The 15,835-nt window shown below is 42.1% G+C and overlaps 1 protein-coding gene across 1 annotated transcript in view; it reads left to right on the plus strand.

Annotated features, from left to right (window-relative positions):
* The window catches only part of ehmt1b (euchromatic histone-lysine N-methyltransferase 1b), a 46,071-nt gene that overhangs the window by 2,098 nt on the left and 28,138 nt on the right, over positions 1–15,835 (plus strand). The window lies entirely within an intron of this gene.

Genomic DNA, 15,835 nt, shown 5'->3' on the forward strand with positions numbered 1-15,835 from the left:
GGTGTAACTATAAAGTTTAACTTCCAGGCATCCATGAAAACAAAAGTTATTACATTTAACGGAGTTAGAAGTTAGCAGGAAGCTAGCGGAAGTTAGCTCGCTAGTTTCGCTAGTTACCTAAGCATGATATAGCATGTTCTGACGGAGAGATTTCTGAAAAAAATCAAACGTACAGCTCTGCTATCACTTCCAACATAAATGAAGACAGGAAACTAAACAGCAGTGACGTTTGTAGGGTTACTGAAGTTGGGCTAGCTGGTATATAATGATGTGCTACGTGATCGCTAGCGACACAGCTATGTTAGCATAACATAAACAGTGAAGCTGGAGGACGAACACTAACACTTTTCCACTTATAAAAGTTAACGTGAAGGTTCTTCATGGTTAGAGACAAATGCAATCGCATGGCAGGATACTGTAAACGGACCAAACTTCAGTCAGGAGAACAACTGAGATAATCCATCCACAATACGAGGTTAGTCATTAATATACTGCAACAACATGGGAATAGAGCAGCTGCCAGAGAATTCAACATTAATGAATCAATGGTACAGAAGTGGAGGAAGCAAGAAGAATGAGTTTAATAAAGTTTGATTTATCTGACTGCTTTGTTTCGCTTAATGTGCCTTATAATCCCGTGCACCTTATGGTCCGAAAAATGCGTAATGCACACTGCAGTTTAATGTTGCAAAGCACCTCTTTTTAACTTCAGTGGATATTATACATGGTTATGCTCAGGATATGTCAGCCCATTTCTACTGGAAATGCCTTTTGGTTAAACTTTCAGCAAGGAATTTGCATTTGCACTGTTACATTTTTATAAAGCTTTAATGTACATAAAAACCAGCTTCTTGTTTAAGTGAAAATAAATGGAAGGTTGTCTTTTTGCGCTAGTAATGTTGTGGAGTTGTATTTTGTCTCGCATCAATTATATCGTCGGTTATATCGTTATCGCAAATTTTCAAATATATATCGTGATAAATATTTTTGGCCATATCGCCCTGCTCTACAAATGGCTAGCTTTTTGTTTTTGTTTGTTTTTTGCAACCACATGCACTTGTCCACAAATTTACATGATGGACCATAAACTACACATACGGTCCAAGCAGTAGACTTTAGGTGGACTTAGAGCTGGGCGATATAAGATTTTTTCATATCACGATATGTTTTTTTTTTTTTCATTTCAGGCGATAACGATATATATCGCGATATAAGCCAGATAACTATATTTGTAAGATTTAAATGTGCCGTTGCTCACAAGTAAAATGTGAAATAATCAGCAGCTTGTTTTGATTTAAATATTTATTTCCCATAATAAGTTCAACAGGGTAGATGTACTTAAGGAACATGAGACTTTTTCAGATAAATAAAGGCAAATATTGCAAACTACACAAAAGGCAGCCGCTAAAGCGTTTAAGTTTCAAAATAGAACAAACGAAACAGACTACTAAATTGTCAATTCCACTTAGAAACAAAATATTATTTTTCTAAAAATAAATCTTAGTTTGTTTTACAGAAGAACAGACAAAATTGACTAACTTTTGTCAATATCAAATAAACTGAGAACTAAAAGGAAATTCTCAATCTCTCCTTGTTGTATAGCTTAGCTTTTCTAACAGTTTTAACAGTTACTTTAGTCTGACAAAAGCCGAATGACGAATTAGCGCTTCCAGTCAGAGATTGAGCATGCACCGGTTTATTGTATTTCCAGACTTGCTTTCAGCACAATTTACAGTGCGCACTGCTCTGTTTTTGTCAGACTTGAAATAGCCGAAATACCTTCACACTACGGAACTTCTATGGCTCTTCCGTTCGACAATCTCTCCGGCATTGGAACCATCATCTGTTTTCTCTTCGGTAACCTTCGGTCATGCTCTCGGTTGATTTTTCTCTAGTCAGCACACTCATTTCCTCCATTACCCGGGCGGCACTGCGGCTGGCTGCTTGCCAAACAAATACACATGTGCGGCTTGGCACTTGTGCTGTACGTAACAAGTCACGTCACGTGACGCTGCGGCTGTGATTGGTTTGGCTCTGCGCTACTTAATTTGGATTGGCTGCTCCTTTCTTTCTTTCTTTCTTTTTTTTTTTTTTTTTAAAGAGGACAAGAGCGGTGAGGTCTATCGCGATAGTTTAACTTTTCTATCGAGAAAAAGTTATTTCGCAATACATATCGTTATCGTTCTATCGCCCAGCTCTAGGTGGACTTTAAAGCCATACAATAAGGAGGACTACTTGGCTGTTGGGTTTCTGTGTCTACATCATGGTATAAGTGTGGCATTAGTATCCATAGCATAGAGTAAATAGTCACCGAAACGTCACGTCTCGTGGTTCAAGCCACGCTTTGTTTCATTTGGGCTTGTTGTGCACTGCTAAGTTTATGTAAACTAGCGTAGTTGGATTGAAGACATGAGTGTTAGATAATTCAAATTCAAATTCAAATTCAAATTTTATTTGTCACACACACACAACCATACACAGTATGACATGGGGGTGAAATGCTTGTAGCTGTACAATGCCCGACCATTAAATGACAGAAGAAAAGTTTTACAATATTTACAATTTACAGTTTACTACAAAAATTTACAAATTAACTTAGGAATTTACAGTAAAGAATGTGCAAATAGCAGAAGAGATTATAAAGATAAGGATTATAAATTATAGGAATTATAGGATTATAGGAAATGTGTGGTAGTGCGTGTGGTGACGTGTGTGAGAGTCCAGTCTTATAGTGACGTGTTTGGGAGAGTCCAGTCCTACACCTGGTTCAGGCCCCGAATAGCCTGGGGGAAGAAGCTCCTCCTCATTCTCTCTGTTTTGGCCTTAAGGGAGCGGAAGCGTGTCGCAGACCTCAACAGTGAGAAGAGTCCATTGTTGGGATGGGAGAGGTCCATCATAATCTTCCTAGCTTTGGACTTGCACCGCTTGGTGTAGATGGACAGCAGGTCAGGGAGCTCTGATTGAATGATGCGTTCTGCCGAGCGCACCACCCTTTGCAGATCTCGTCTGTCCTGCTTGGTGCTGTTCCCAAACCAGGTGCAGATGTTTGCCGTCAGGACGCTCTCGATGGTGCAGGAGTAGAAGTTCTTGAGCACCTTCAGTGGCAGATGGAAGTCTCTAAGTCTTCTGAGGAAGAAGAGACGCTGACGGGCTTTCTTAACCAGGGTGTTGATGTGACAGGACCATGACAGGTCCTGAGTGATGTGGACACCCAGGTATCGGAAACTGTCCACTCTCTCCACTGGCGTGCCACTGATGATGAGGGGTTTGTAATTCCTCGCCTGCTTTGTAGTGAAGTTCACGATCAGCTCCTTAGTCTTGCTGATGTTTAGGAGGAGGTTATTCTCCTGACACCAGGTCTCCAGGTTCCTAATCTCCTCCAGGTAGGCCGTCTCGATGTTGTCGGAGATCAGGCCCACAACAGCAGTGTCGTCAGCAAACTTGACAATGGAGGTGGTGTCGGATGTGGCTACACAGTCATAAGTGTACAGTGAGTACAGCAGGGGGCTTAAAACACAGCCCTGAGGCACTCCAGTGCTGAGTGAGATGGAGGGGGAGACTTGTTTTCCCACCCTCACTGATTGGGGTCTGTCTGTGAGGAAGTTGAGGATCCACTGACACAGTGATGAGCTGAGTCCTAGATCCGTCAACTTGGTGAAAAGCTTAGAGGGAATTATTGTGTTGAATGCTGATGTAACGCGGTTAAAGGACCAGGGCGCCTGACTGCAGCCTCATAGACAATGAGCTATCAGATTAAGATTCGACTATGGAGCCTGAGGGTGTGAATAAAACACAGGAAACAAAAGTAGAGCTCAAATATATATATATATTATGTTTGTTATGAGAAGTGTATAGACGGATGTACAAAAGAAATAAAAGCATATGCATATATATCACAAACAAAAATAATGTTGACAATACAAAACAGCTTAGTAGGTTCCAAAAGGAGGTGGGATGAGGTGTAGTCCAGTATGTGATTTAGTTTAGTTCCATGGACCTGTGATAGGTCATTGTCAACAATTTGTGATTCAGTCCATAGATTCACAATTCCTACCGCACCGTAGCGGTGGTCGGGTGGCTCGCCATCTCGCGCTGATCAGGGCAGATCGCGGGAGAACAAAAAAACCTGACCTAAACAAGGTCAAAAAACAGAAATTATCATTCACAGAAGAAAATGAAACAGCATTCTACTGCTGTGACAAAATAAATCCATAAATAACAAAGTCAAGTAATCAATGCCACGTTTCATACAACAATCAATAAACCATCATCTCTTATAATGAATGTCATTCTAAATACTATTATAGAAAGACATTCTCATGGGTCCCATCAAAGTATATCAGCGTTAAAGCTAATAAATATTATCCAAAGTTAATCAAATATATTTACAAAACTCATTTAATCACAGGTGTTGCGCAACAGATTCAATAATGTAAATGGAATTTAACTCAATGCAAAATCTCATAGGCCGTTTCGGCATTTCATCAGAAAAGTAACAAAAAACATCCAAAACGGACAAAACTACAAAAATCAAATCACTCATTCAACTCTAGATACGTTAAATCAACATTCGGCCATAATGGAATAAACAAAAACAACAATATTCAATAGATGACACTAGTAATTGCACTTACTGTCGCTAGCCTAGCATTAGCTTACCGGCATTGTAGGATGTGCGATCGCGGCTCCGCATGTACCTTAATTGTGACAAAACAAAACAAACAAATAACTCACCGTTGAGTCGAGTGTGAGGTAGTGTAAAGATGAATGAATCGGCCGGGTTATTGCACGCTGTCAACTGGCCTGTAGTGCAAAATTTGTCGATATCTGACAAGTACGCCAACCACAGGGACAACAGCAGCCAGAGGAGCAGGGACATGCAGCTGATTGACCCGGAACTTATACAGGATTCATTCCCGCCACAATAAAGGGACTGGCGGAAGTGGGGTCAGAAGTTACCGTGGTTACACTGAACTGTAGTCCACGAACAGCATCCTAACATAATTCCCTCTGCCAGTGTCCAGGTGACTCAGGGATGTGTGGAGCAGGTGAGATATGGCATCGTCTGTGGAACGATTAGTCCGGTAAGCAAACTGAAGTGAGTCGATGGTGGCAGGAAGTGAAGAAGTGATGTGATCTCTCATCAGTCTTTCAAAACACTTCATCACAATTGAAGTCAGTGCTACTGGACGGTTGTAGCATCCCCGGTTGAAAAGATGGTCTCTCAAACTGATGGTTCACAATCCTTTTATTAAACAGCCGTGTATGTGAACACACCGTAAGAGCTACAACATACAGAATAAAAGACTATTAGTAAATCAAACAGTGTGTTACCTTTAACCTTTTGACTTATTCATTAATCACAAATTAATTCTCCTTACCTTACATAACAAATAACACTAAAACTTGTAAATTATTGCATATAACAGGGAAATCGTTGCATCGCTGCCTAAACATGACGAGGTACGTTAGCGCCCTCTAGTGGGTGAAAACTTAGCCTTTATGCTTAGTAGCGGTCAGCAGCTATATGCTCCGTAAAACAACAAAATACATATCTACAGGACAAACTTTGTTACAAACCTTGTTCCCTCATCAACCAGGTGCTAAGAAACTGCTTTCGACTCAGTGTTGCACCTTAATAGCCGTTCTTTTTCCCATTCCCGTCCATTAACCATAGAGCACACCTTCTCTCTGTGCATTAAAACTCGCGCTTCTGCCATATGGTTTACGCCACTTGATTTACGGCACCTTGTCGCTCTGTGACTTTCAAAATAAAAGCATTCACTCCAACAATATAATAGCCACTCATAAGTTTACAAAACACTTTACCAAATATTAATGAGGTCATTTACAACGGTAGTCATTGTGGCAAGCGGGCTGTTGTTTCTTTGGAACAGGGACAATAATGGACTGTTTGAAGCACGTGGGAACCACAGCTTGGGCCAGGGAGAGGTTGAAGATCTCCGTGAACACCGGTGCTAGTTGATCAGCGCAGGCTCTAAGGACCCGGCCAGGGATTGCATCTGGTCCTGCTGCCTTCCTGGTGTTCACCCTCCTGAAGGTGTTCCTCACAGCATGCTCTGTGATGACGAATGCATTTTCTTCACTGGTGCACTCCGAGCGCGCGCAGCCGTTTGTTGTTTTAATTGCTGCGGCGTCGAAGCGAGCATAAAACGTGTTCAGCTCATCAGCCAGTGAAACATCTGCATTCATCATTGAAGAAGCTGGTCATTTATAGTCCGTTATAGTCCGCAGTCCTTTCCACAGGCTCCTAGAGTCGCACTGTCGTAGCTGTTGACTCTAGTTTTTCCCCGTAGCTCCGCTTTGCCTTTCGGACCGCGCTGCGCACGTTGTAGGACGCAGCCTTGTATAGGTCCATATTACCGGAGACAAGCCCTTCATTATAGGCAGCGGTGCGTGATCTCAGAGCGTCGCGGATGTTTTTATCCACCCACGGCTTCTGGTTGGGAAACGTTCGGATGATAGTTCTTTCTGCTGTGTCGTCCGCTAGTTTCCCGATAAATCCCACAACCGCTTCCGTAAACATGTTGATGTCATCAGAGCTGTGCCGAAACATGTCCCAGTCTGCGTCATCCAGTGCGTCCTGCAGCGCGGCCACCAATTGGTCCGTCCAGCGAGCGACCTCCCTCCTGATTGGTGGTTGCTGCTTTAGCCTTTGTTTGTAGGCAGGCATGAGGAAGATGGCGGAATGGTCCGATTTTCCAAATGCCGGCAGGGGCTGAGCCTTGTAACAGTTCTTGAACAGGGTGTAGCAGTGGTCTAATGTCCTCGTGCCCCGGGTGGGGCAGTTGATGTGCTGGTGAAGGTTGTGAAATGTCCGTTTGAGATTCACTCTGTTAAAATCTCTCATAACAATGAGTGCGGCATCTTGGTGAAGTGTTTGTTGATGTGTGAGAGCCTCATGTAGCTCACATAAGGCAGTGTCCGAGTCCGCGTGAGGCGGAATGTAAACAGTGCAGGCAATGACCGCAGTGAATTCCCGAGGGAGATAGAAAGGGCGACACTTAACGATCAAAAGCTCCAGATTGGGCGAGCAAGAGCGTGTGAGTGGGGAGATGTTTGTGCTGTCGCACCATCTGTTGTTCACCATCAAACATACTCCACCACCTCTTTTCTTCCCCGACTCCATTGTCCTGTCCATGCGGTAAACCGAAAAGAACCCCGTCGGCTGCACGGCGTGGTCTGGTATCGCTGGGTTCAGCCAAGTCTCGGTGAAGCAGAGGAGGTTGCAGTCCCGAATGTCTCTCTGGAACTTGATTCTGGCTCTCAGGTCATCAAGCTTGTTCTCGATGGATTGAACATTGGCTAGCAGGATACTGGGCATGGGTGCGCGGTGTGCGCGAGCCCGTAGCCTGTTCCTGATGCCGGCTCTTTTACCTCGAGGCCGTCGCTTAGGGTCGCGTCCTTTGTTCTCTCTCAGGATCTCCTTTGGCCAGGTTGGGTCCGGAGTTAAACATGGTGAAATGTTCTTGTATTGCAGACCAATAGAAACCAAAGTGTCTCTACTGTAGCGGATTTGTGTGTTTTGCATGATGCCCATGCAAGATTATCGCAGATATAGCAAAAAGTGACGAAAAACTGCAAAAAGTGGAGAAGTTAGGACAGAGCATCCAGCATGGCAGCCGACCTCACCGGCGCCAGATAATTATATTGATACAGCGATATTAAAAACGGTGATAGTGTTGTGGTGACACCTCTGTGTGTGGCACAGCCAATTTGGGGGCCATAATGTGCTCTAAATATTATCTGAAAATTCAAAGGAGAAAACTTGAAACATTGATGGTCTGGTATTGCCTTGCCCAACAGATCACTGGTCAAAACATGTTATAACATCTAAAAGATTATTTATTTATTTATTTATTTACCTACATTTTGAAACTGGTAGGGTTGGGTACTAAGCTTTTTTTTTTTTTTAGGTTTTAGGGGTACTGACTGAATTGTATTTCTCTCATCAATCTTTTGGGAATGTGCATAGTTAAGAGCAGGAATGTCAGGTTTTAACCCATTTAATTTGTTGAAAACAAACAAAAGCTGAAAAACACTGTGAAAGAAAGAAGCCAAAACAGGAAAAATTTGGTTCCGCTTGTGTGTTCCTGTAAGGAGTCGAGATGATGCATTTTGGACAAGTTGCAGATGAGAAAGCAGAGCCTGGCTGCCCAGATAAAGACTATTGCAATAGTCAAGCATGCATGAAATGAAGGTAGGGGTGGGCGGTATAAACGGTATACGGTAGAAATGATATAAATTTGGCCAACTGTAGAGATTTTGACTGTACCGCTCTACCGCGATAGCGCATGTTAATGGTGTCATCATCAAGCTGCGCCTGTTTTGGTCGAAAGCATTGCAGCGGCTGCAAACAACATCATCTGCAAATTATGCCTGGCGGCAGTAATGGCAAAGAGATGAAGCACTTTTGGAATATGGGGAAAGCCAAAAACTGCGCTTCCTCCACTTCCGTAACATCGATTCATTAATGTTGAATTCTCTCGCAGCTGCTCTATTCCCATGTTGCAGTATATTAATGACTAACCTCGTATTGTGGATGGATTATCTCAGTTGTTCTCCTGACTGAAGTTTGGTCCATTTATAGCATCCTGCCATGCAGTTGCATTTGTCCCTAACCACCAGAATCCCTCACGTTAACTTTTATCGAGTGAAAATCTCTCAGTCAGAACATGGCATATCATGTTTAGGTGGAAACTAGCGAGCTAACTTCCTGCTAATTTCTAACTGTTGAATTTAATAAATTCTGTTTTCATGCCTGGATGTTAAACTTTGCTGCTTTACCAGGTGTAACAAAAATGCTGATCATTTTATTAAAGATGAAAGAATTTAGACAGTTTTTAACTCTCAGTGATGCCGCAGTGTTCGTTTGACTTTGGGACCTGAAGCAGATGAAGTTTTGGACCCAGATTACTCCGCGAAGCTCCTGACTACGGCAGCTGTAATGCTCCTCCAATCCATCAAGTGGTGCGGCTTCATAGCTTACCAAAGTCGTTCTAAAACATTTTTGACAGATTTCTGTGCGCCGTGTACCACATAAAATCGGTTCGAGGTCAGTAAGCACAACCAGAATTCATACATAAAGCACACTGTCGATTTTTGAGAAAATTAAAGGATTTTAAGTGTGCCTTATAGTGTGTAAAATACTTTATACAGAAGAAAAGAATATATCGCGATATATATCGTTACTGCACATGCTTCAAATTATACTGTGATATGGCCTAAAAGCCATATCACAGTATATGGCTTTTAGGCATGAATTACTTCCTTACAGTCAATTAAAGATACAATGGGGTTAGACCTTAGAAAACCCGTCAACTGGAAGAATCTAGCTCCAACAACAGCATTTATTTGTTTACCAAATGTGAAGCTGTTGTCAGGTTTTTTTGTTTTGTTTTTTTTTTTGCAAGGGACATTTAGAAATTATCCAAAGGGCCAAGACGACATTTAAAGGACGCATAAGGCTCAGGAGGGCTAGTTCCACTTCTGTTTTTTGTTGATTCAGGTTCAAGAAATACAACTTTGTCTGAAATTGGGGCTGTGGTATTCTTTTTGAGAGCAAGATAGATTTGTGAGTCATCTGCATAACAGATGACTCGCATTGGGATACACTTTCTTTGAAATTTTCTTTGAAAATATTTCCTAATGGGAGCAGGAAAAGTGAAGAGTGCTGGACCTAGGATGCATCCTTGTAAAGCCCCCATGTGAGGGGAGCAGGTGATGATGAAAAACTAATCAACCTGGTGGTGAAACCTTTGCAGAGTTTCTTTAGTACAACTCTCCAGTAGAAAATCAATAAATGATCTGATTCTGTGCCATTATGTGTTTTGAAACCAGAATGAAATGTTTAAGTGATGACATTTTTTTCCCTAGGAGATCCTGAAACTGGTAGAAAGCAAATTTCTCCAGCACCAAAGAGACAAAAGACAGATTAGAGATCAGTCTAAAATGCCAAAAAGGTATAGCTGGGTACCTGTACTTAATTCCAGATTCCAGTTAAAATATGAATTGTACCCAACCCTATCTTCTTTTTTTTTTTTTTTTTTTTTTTTAAATAAAAATAAAAAATTTGGATACTAAAGATTTTATTAAACCTAGTAGTGTTTATTTATTTATTTTTTTTAAATAAGCTATTGTAAATGTGTAAGACAGAGTTGCAAGTTATGTAGCACCTATAGAAATGTCCAGCACCACTGCTATTGCCAACATTTATAGTAGTGCTAGTTCAACCCCATTTAACCTCATAACCATATTGCTCTGTAGGGATGGGTATCGTTTAGGTTTTATACGATACCGGTGCCAAACCGCTACTTTTGAAACGGTGACCGTGCTTAAACGGTGCTCGAACCGGTGCTTAAAGAATGGAAAACACAAACTTTGTCCAAAAACCTCATATGTTTTTATTTTTAGCAGTCTCCTTTTTTCTGCACTTTTTCTTTGGTCATTTTAGCCTTTTTGGCCAGGGTGAAGGGAGTATCTGCCATCAAACAAGAAGACAGCCGCATGTAACTACGACGGTGTTTGCCAGTTCACCTTACATGCCTTAATTTAATAACGTGGTTAGTAGGGCTGCCACGATTAGTCGACTAGTCACGATTACGTCGACTATCAAAATCGTCGACGACTGATTCAATAGTCGACGCGTCGTTTGAAGCTTTGTAAGATCACAAAAGACGCAGGAATAAGTAGTAGGATTTAAGTTTGTAATAACGGAGTGAAACAGAAGATGGCAGCACTGCATGTACAAGGATGCCAGCTGCCGTTAAACCCCGAAGAAGAAGTAGCTCCGTCCCAGAATTCATAGTGCAGCCCAGCTCAGTTTCCAACAATGGCGGCAGCTAGTTAGTTTTAATATTACTCTTATTATTCTTTCTGGGTCACAAAATAAACGTTTAACATATTTTCAGGCGAGAATGTAACTGTATAAACCTACTATCCTTTGAAAGGTGAAAAGCACCGAAATGTGCGCTGCTTTTCGTTCTGGTTACTACCAATTATGTCAGAACCATCAGTACCCATCCCTATTGCTCTGTGGTCATTATTATGCCAAAACATTAGTTGATGGTGGAGTTCTTCTTCGTCTTCTTCTTCAGCCTTTTTCATTTAGTCACTTTAAAAAAATGGTATCACAAGAAGAATTGACCAGAACTGTTTAGGAGGAAATGTTACTCAATGGGCCAATCTCAGTAACTGAAGGTTGCATTTATGTGATGTGTAGTTACATTTTTAGTGAGGTGCATGATGGGGTACAGTGTAGGGGTTTCAAGCCTTTGCGGTTATGACACACCCCCAGCATAGATATAATGCAGAAGGATCGCCTGCTGATTCTTTGAAGTTGATTTCACTGTAAAAGTGAAAGCAAAGTGGGAAAATGTTTTATTTCCTGTGTGGCAACCCTTCTTTGTAGGAACCACTTCACCAACTAGGTGCTTATATATCCCAAAAGAAAACACCAACATGAAAGAACCATTTGAAAACTAAGGGTAGCATGGTGAACCAGTATTTATGACTGTTGCTTCAAAGCAAGAAGGTTTTGTGTTTGAACCTCATGGTTGGCTTTATCTTGGTGCTGCCACTTTAAAGCGTGTGCATCCTGGGTTAATTCGAACATCAGCATTGGGTGTGTGTGCTATCTTGTCTGCCTCCTTTGCAGAGCTTCAAATCACACTGGGTGTGTAAAGATCAGGTAAGGCAACTAATTCAATTTTGTTGTAAATTAATGCTAGAGGCTAAGGCTGTTAAGGCTAGACATTGTCTCCAAACAATGCATGACAGACTCCACCACATTTTCCCACTTTTCAGCACTTTTTCTTTTATTTCCGGTTGTCACAAGTTATGCACGGTGGCAGCTTTTCAGTTGCCAGCTAAACACACCACTAACAACAACAGAATCCAGTTCATTCTGCTTTTAAGCCAGTGAGGCGTGATTGCTGATGCCGCTCAGGTGTGTCTGCCTCCCCCGCAGCCACACCACAGACCACGCCTTGCCACATACCCCCATTGCTTGAATGAGGCCGGGGAGTCATCCGGCCGAACCTATTCGGCAGCAGGTATGTGTTGGCTCGGCTGCATGGCAAGCGGCGTTGGCGCAGCAGTTACGGATGTGAGCCGAGGTTCGCAGGCGGCTGGCATGCAGGACCCCACCGCACGCTGGTCTCTGGTAGAAACGAGGCAGGTCCAGCTGGTGCGCAGGTCCCTCCTGCACTCTGACCTCCTCCAGTTGAGCAGCGGATGCTCTGGATGAGCAGGACTCTCCTGCACACTGTCAACCAGCTCAGGCTGAGCAAGTCCCTCTGGTGCCCTGATCCCCAGCTCCGGCAGAGCAGGTCCCTCTGGCACACTGTCCACTCGGTTGGGCTGAGCAGGTGGTGGAAGTGGAGGTTGCTCGGCTGCCCTCCTCCAGGGAACAGGAACAGGTGCAGGCACCTGCCGGGTACTAGCTGCTCCCACCCTAGGAGTTGGTACTGGTGCGAAGGTAGGCTGTGCCTTGGCTGGCCTCACCCTGGGGACTGGCACAGCTGCCGGACACCCGGACCGAATGGCGTTGGCCATACGTGGGACGCCGATGGGGGAGGTGGCAGTGTCAGCCAGGACCCAATCCGAGCTGCATCAGGCACTCTGTGCGGTCCTGCGGCTGTTTCCACTGGCGGCGTAACATTGCCACCTGCTCCTTCCGCTCTCCCGGCCACCATTTGGTTTAGCACTTCGCCTGGCTGGCCCAGTCGTAGTTCCGCCATGCTCGATTTCTGGGTTTTGGCACCACTGTAATTGATTATTGCAGATGCCGGTCAGGTGTGTCCGCCTCCCCCGCAGCTGCGCCACAGACCATGCCCTGCCATGCAGTCATTTCCAATTACAATCGAGTAAGATTTAGTCTGCGTGGGGTCGTTATAGAAACACAGGTGAAAGTCCAGTGACACAATTTGTATACAACACAACACCACAACAATGGAGGACGTCAAGACGTTGGTATACCTGCTGGTTAGTGTATGACTTTTTGTTTGGGGACTACGGTGTTCTTTCTTTCTTTGTTTACCCATTCCCCTCATTGCTAAGTTTTAATAAGAGTGGTTTTGATTTTCAAAAAAAAGACTCTTTCATGACTCGAGTGACGCCACTGAATAGCCAGTTGGTAGCATGCAGACTGTTGATGTCACATTTTCGGGTTGCCTAATATCATGTGGAACCCCAGCTGAGTAAGTAATAAAAAAAGTACCTGGTGCTATGTGCTACCACCCAGTGGAAAACCTGAGACAAGTAGGTAGTTCTGACAGCAGTCTACTTGCCTTTGCGAGATGGGTTTCACTGTCAAAAAGACCCGCTAGTCCCGGCCCAACTCATTGTCAAATGAACCTGTGTCATGTTTATTTGATTTTCAGTTGAATTACATTTAAAGCTAAGAGAATCCACTGTTTAACAAACATCATGCAGTTTTTTTTAATATAGTTAATATCTTGTGTTAAATAATTGAAATTATAAAATTGACCAAAATAATCACAACACTTATTTTTCTCGGTAGAGCAGGGCGATATGACCAAAAATATTTATCACGATATACATTTGAAAATTTGTGATAACGATATAACTGACGATATAATTGACACTAGACAAAATACTTTACAACTCCACAACTTTGATGGGGTTTTTTGCACTAATAATGTATTTTCACTTAAACAAGCAGCTATATATATATATTTTTATGTGCATTAAAGTTATATAAAAATTTAACAGTGCAAATTCCTTGCTGACCGTTTAACCAAAGGGCATTTCCAGTGTAAATTGGCCAACATATCCTCAGCATAACCATATATAATATCCACAAAACTTAAAAAGAGGTTATACACACTAGGGCTGCTCAATTAATTGAATTTTAATCACGATTACGATCTGGGCTTTCAACGATCTTTAAAAATGACTGAGCCGATTATTAGCCCCTCCCTCGTGCTTTACTCTCGCGCTGCTCGGTGTGGCAAATCGAGCGCACCTCTCTGCGTTTCAAACACGCGTCACAACAATTAAATGGACCCGAGGGAAGCTCGGAAAGCTAAGCAAAAGTTATTTGGAGAGGAGAGTGACTGCCGTTGGTTGAAAAGAGAGGTAAAAAAAAAACGAACTATCACATGTCCGCCATTTCCTGCCCGAAACCGGAAGTGACGTCATTTTCGCGGAAAATGTAGTTTTTTACTTGTAGGCCTTAAAAGCCTATTCTGGTGTTTTTATAAGTAATGTTTGACTTTTCTGAATAGTTTCTGGGATGCTTAGAACTCGAATTGCACTGCTGGAAATAGTTTATTTTGATGCACATGCTGTTTTCTTTGCAAATTTGCATCATAAGATTGTTTTTCGTTTTTCCTGCAGTATATAAAAATTGCTGTATCTCTAAAATAAAACTATGAAGACACTCAAAATAAATTTCCTGTTGTTGTAAAGTATTTTTTGCAACTTTTTTGTATTTAAAGTTTTGAGGGATAAACCTCTTAAATTTCCCCAAGTAGAAATATATATGTAAAAAAAAAAAAAAGAAGAAAAAAAAAAAAGACAAAAACGATTTTCAATTTTTTTTTTGTAGTTTATTGCACTTTTTTGCAATTAATGTAATTACTATGGACTTAATGCATACATATTATTAAAATATGGGCTATAACAGTTGTATTGATGTATAGCAACTTGAAATGCTCCCACAAATGGCACTACAACATGTAAAAAAAATATATATATAAGTTCTGGCAAACTTGGTTCTATGGTAGGTCTTAAAGGGTTAAATAAATATCGTCAAATAATCGAGATCTCAATTTCAGTGAAAATAATCGTGATTATCATTTTTGCCATAATCGAGCAGCCCTAATACACACACAATATGGTAATATTATGTCGAAGCACAGTACGTATCACTCCGCGAGGCGCCTGCCTAATATAGCCGTAATGCTCCGACAATCCATCAAGCGGTGCGGGTTTGTAGCTTAGCAAAGTCGTACTAAGACATTTGACAGATTTTCGAGCGCCGTGTACGACATAAAATCGTTTCGAGGTCAGTAAACAAAAACAGAATTCATACATAAGGCACACAGGATTATAAGGAGCACTGTCGACTTTCAGAAAAATCAAAGGATTGATTTTTAAGTGTGCCGTATTTTCCAAACAACACGGCAATAACGACAGCCCGCTAGCATGCTCTACCAAAAATAGTGCTTTGTTGTGTATCTGATGGACGAAAGCCAGACCAGTTCCACACCACTGAAGTTGCAGCATTTTTACAAACCAATTCTGATTCATCCGTTTCATTTAACGATCCGCTTTCGCTCTTCTCATTCTGCGCCGCCGCCATGTGCGTATGTAAACATAGGCACGGCGCATGCGCGTTTTACCCATATTCTGTCGCGATATTTTATTTTCCTATCGTTTCCCAAAATTACACCGGTATGACCGTGAACGGTATGATATAGCCCAGCCCTAGAGCTCGGCATTATATTGTACAGGTGTTTCTAATTTCCTCTTTACTCGGTGTACACTGGTTACATCTGTGTCTCCTTCAGACAGGAGATGAAGTTGGAGAACAGCCTTGGACAAATGTCGAGCAGTGGTTTGGGCTCCTGTGGTTGATTTTTATATTGTCGAGATAAAACTGCCTTAATAAGGGAATTGTGATGCTGCCAAATGGTTCTGTGTAGCAGGCACACTTAGGACAAATATTATAAAGATTTTAAAAAAGCAGACACGCTAAAGCCCATGAAGTCTTCTATTAAGGTAAAATAACTGATGTGTGGCATTGACTTTTTAAGATGTATTGATACATCTTCAAATAAGATATATG

This window comes from Diplotaxodon limnothrissa, linkage group LG7 (assembly GCF_057381915.1).
Source record: "Diplotaxodon limnothrissa isolate DT_005_m linkage group LG7, D_limnothrissa_male_GT1.1, whole genome shotgun sequence".
NCBI classification, from domain to species: domain Eukaryota; kingdom Metazoa; phylum Chordata; class Actinopteri; order Cichliformes; family Cichlidae; genus Diplotaxodon; species Diplotaxodon limnothrissa.